We start from the raw sequence: 4442 nt of genomic DNA, 5'->3' as shown, positions 1-4442 counted from the left end.
GACCCCATAGATGGCAGCCCACCAGGCTCCCCCATCCCTGGGATTCTCCAGGCAAGAACACTGGAGTGGGTTGCCATTTCCTTCTCCAGTGCAGGAAAGTGAAAAGTGAAAGTGAAGTCGCTCAGTCATGTCTGACTTGTAGCGACCCCATGGACTGCAGCCTACCAGGCTCCTCTGTCCATTGGATTCTCAAGGCAAGAGTACTGGAGTGGGGTGCCATTGCCTTCTCCAAGATGGACTACTACTCAGCCATAAAAAAGAGCAAAATAATGCCATTTACAACAACACGGATGCCCCTAGAGATGATCATACTAAGTCAAGTCAGTCAGAAAGAGAAGGACAGATACCACATGCTGTCACTTATATGTGGAATCTAAAATACGACACAATGAACTTATTTACAAAACAGACACATGGACGCAGAGAACAGACCTGTAGTTGCCAAGGGGGATGTGCTTGGGGGAGGGATGGAGCGGGAGTCTGGGGTTGGTAGATGAAAGTTATTATATACAGAACAGATAAACAACACGGTCCCACTGTATAGCACAGAGAACTAGATTCAGTATCCTATGATAAAGCGTAATGGAAAAGAGTATTAAAAGAAGAATGTTTGTAACTGAATCACTTTGCTGTACAGCAGAGATTAACACAACATTGTAAATCAACTATACTTAAATAAAAAATATTGACCATCATATTTAAAAAAAAAAAAGACTGGATAGACCTAAGCTATGTTAAGAAACGGCTGGGGGAATTCCCTGGTGGTCAAGTGGTTAGGACTCTGCACTCTCCCTGCCAAGGGGCTGGTTCAACCCCTGATCGAGGAACTAAAGTCCCACAGGTTGTGTGGAGTGGCCAAAAAAAGGCTGGAACTTAGTGCTCAATATATGTTAGTTACTCATTGAATTTTTTTTTTTTACTATGAAAGAGAATATGATTCAAAGCTTCAGGATAAATGAGAGAGCAGCAGTGGGGTTGGTAGAGATGTAGAGCTGCATGGAACCTGTTCTTCCCCTGAGCAGCAGAGACGGACCACAGAGGTCATTCTCCAAGAGGGGCGTCTCAAGGAAAACATGAGTCCTGCAAAGGAAAAGCAACAAGGAGAGTTCATCATTTTAAAAGTTGTTATAGCTTTATACTCAGCTGATGAATCTCTCCCTTTGTCTCCCTTTTTTCAAAAAAAGTCACAGTGGGATCTCACCAGACACTGAATCTGCCTGTGCCTTGATTTTCGACTTATTCTTCTCTAAAGCTGTGAGAAATACACTTATGTCATTTTTAACATAAAACAGTTTATGATAGTTTATTATAGTAGTCTGACCTGATTACAGCTGTCTGACATTATACAGATGGCAGAGTAGAAGGGCGTGAGCTCATCTTTTCCTGCGAGAACACCAAAATCGCAACTAGCGGCTGAACAAGGCTATTGACAGCAGGATGTTGGAACCCACCAAAGAAAAGATACCCCATGTCCAAGGACAAAGGAGAAGCCACAACGAGATGGTAGGAGGGGCTCAATCAGAGCCTCTTGGAGGGTACAAACAAAACTTGTCCACACCAGGACCCAGGGAAAGGAGCAGTGACCCCACAAGACACTGAGCCAGCCCTGCCTGTGAGTGTTTGAGGGTCTCCTGCAGAGGCACAGGTCAGCAGTGGCCTCCCACAGGGGCAGGGGCTCTGGCAGCAGCAGTCCAGGGAGGAGTGGTGTGTGGCTTATGACCACTTGGAGGAGGCTTACGTCCATTAGCTCTATCCTTGGAGCCGATAGCCCTAGCTCAGAGACTGCAGAGTCCAGGACTGGGCTGCCTCAGGGAGCGAGCACAGCCCCAGCCATTAGCAGAAAACTGGATTAAAGACTTACTGAGCATGACCCTACCCATCAGAGCAAGACCCAGTTTTTCCCACAGCCAGTCTCTCCCATCAGGGAGCTTGCACAAGCCTCTTATCATCATGCATCAGAGCTCAGACAGAATGAAAACTATAAACTCAGAAAACTAACCAAAATGATCACATGGATTTCAGCCTGTGTAAGCCAATGAAACTGTCAGCCATGCCGTGCAAGGCCACCCAAGACAGATGGGCCATGGTGGAGTTCTGACAAAACATGGTCCACTGGAGAAGGGAATGGCAAACCAGTTCAGCATTCTTGCCTTGAGAACCCCATGAACAGTATGAAAAGTCAGAAAGAATGACACTGAAAGATGAGCCCCCCAGGTCAGAAGGTGTCCAGTATGCTACTGAGGAAGAGCAGAGAAACAGCTCCGAACTGTGGTGCTAAAAAAGACTCTTGAGACTCCTTGGAGAGCAAGGAGATCAAACCAGTCCATCCTAAAAGAAATCAACCCTGAATTCTCATTGGAAGGACTGATGCCGAAGCTGATGCTCCAATACTTTGGCCACCTGATGTGAACAGTTGGCTTGTTGGAAAAGACGTTGATGCTGGGAAAGACTGAAGCCAGGAGAAGGAGGTGACAGAGGATGAGATGGTTGGACAGCATCATTGACTCAATGGACATGAATTTGAGCAAACTCTGGGAGATGGTGAAGGACAGAGAAGCCTGGTGTGCAGCAGTCCAGAGGGTCACAAAGAGTTGGACATGACTGAGTGACTGAATGGAGAAGGCAATGGCACCCCACTCCAGTACTCTTGCCTGGAAAATCCCATAGATGGAGGAGCCTGGTAGGCTGCAGACCATGGGGTCGAGAAGAGTTGGACACAACTGAGCGACTTCACTTTCACTTTTCCCTTTCATGCATTGGAGAAGGAAATGGCAACCCACTCCAGTGTTCTTGCCTGGAGAATCCCAGGGATGGGGGAGCCTGATGGGCCGCCGTCTATGGGGTCGCACAGAGTCGGACACGACTGAAGTGACTTAGCAGCAGCAGCAGCAGCAGCAGCAGCAGCAGCAGCAGAGTGACTGAAGACAACAATGTTTGGATTTGTTATCATTTTAGAATTCTCTCTCCTAAACTGACATTTGCGATCAGAGTATGGCCTGGGACTCAATATCTGAAACAACCTCTAACACTATCAAAGTGAAAGTGAAGCTGTTCATTCGTGTCCGACTCTTTGCGACCCTGTGGACTGTAGCCTACCAGGCTCCTCAGTCCATGGAATTTTCCAGGCAAGAGTAGTGGAGTGGGTTGCCATTTCCTTCTCTAACACTATCAGGCCCTAGGTAAATACAATTATTTTAAAAGAAAGGAGAAGTGGGGGATGCATTTGTACAGAACCACAAAATAGTAGATTTAAGATGGATGGTAAACCATTAGTCACAATTTTGCTGTTTCTATTTCAGTAAATAAAAACTGTTAAACTCTTAACATGGAAAATATTAAACAGAATCTAATAGAAACTGCAAACTGGAGAAAATGTTGACTCAAAATGTTAATAATCTTACTGCATAGAGAAGCCATAAAATTACTGAGAAATACACATGGACCCCAGCAATAACAGATTAATAGATAGTGTTTGGAGCAGTCGTTACAACTGGCCAAAAAAAAAAAATGTGATAAAAGAGAACTTTAGAAATAAAAGAAATATAAGTTAAAAACAATAAGATATAAATTTCCAACTAAATGGCAATATGGAAAATAAAATTTACAATGGGGAGTGCCAGATAAATTGTTTACAACCATACAAAGGGTTAATATGTAACTACCTAAGTACTATTAGCATTATAAACATGGTAATATTAGTATGTTAATATTAAATAACAAAATTATATCCGAAAGTTGGCTTCACAATCATTTCAAATATGTAAACATGTACATACCAAGAAAGCAAAAAAGTAGTCGGAAATTTAGAACTAAAAGCAGCTTCAGAAAGGTCAGAGGGGTGTGGGAGGTTCCTCTCCACTGCACCCCTAGAAATTAGTGCCCCCACTAATTTATTCTCAACGCAACACTCCTGCACACAGACGCCTGCACACTTACTGCGGAGGGTTCAGCAGTGAGGGGTGTGCCCAGAGCAGATGGAGCTCTTCTCACAGTCTCACAGTCCTTTACATTCCTCAGCTCCCTCAAACCTCCCCCAAACCACGGACACCTCGAGGCCCCTTCCCGAATCTCTGCCCCCACTTCAGCCAGCCCTTCCCCTCCACCCCCGCCCCAGCCCTCCCTGGACCGGCAGGGACGGCCCACGACCCCCCGTTCCCCACATCTGTCTTCCCACCTCGCCCCTTTCTCCCCATCTCAGACCCTGGTCCACTCCCCACCACATACCCTCTCTCCGCCCACCGCATACCGACAAAATCGCACACTAGCTTTCTGACAGCAGGCTCTCACACGGGGACCCTCACAGCCTGCACTGTCCTCCCCAATCTTACTCTCTCACTGGACTCAGTCTAGCTCCGTCTCTCTCTCTGTCTCTCTGTCTGTGTCTCTGTCTCTGCCTGTCTGTTTGTGTCTCTCTGTCTCTGTCTCTCCGTATCTCTCTCTCC

The 4442-nt window shown here is 46.1% G+C and overlaps 1 protein-coding gene across 2 annotated transcripts in view; it reads right to left on the bottom strand.

Moving 5' to 3' along the window:
* The window catches only part of LOC104994876 (DLA class II histocompatibility antigen, DR-1 beta chain-like), an 18815-nt gene that overhangs the window by 8389 nt on the left and 5984 nt on the right, over positions 1-4442 (bottom strand). The gene's annotated exons all lie outside the window — the stretch shown is intronic.

The sequence above is a fragment of the Bison bison genome, unplaced genomic scaffold (assembly GCF_000754665.1).
Source record: "Bison bison bison isolate TAMUID 2011002044 unplaced genomic scaffold, Bison_UMD1.0 scf7180017864270, whole genome shotgun sequence".
Taxonomy (NCBI): Eukaryota; Metazoa; Chordata; class Mammalia; order Artiodactyla; family Bovidae; genus Bison; species Bison bison.
The sequence above is the reverse complement of the archived record's forward strand: the minus strand, read 5'-3'. Positions and strand labels throughout refer to the sequence as shown.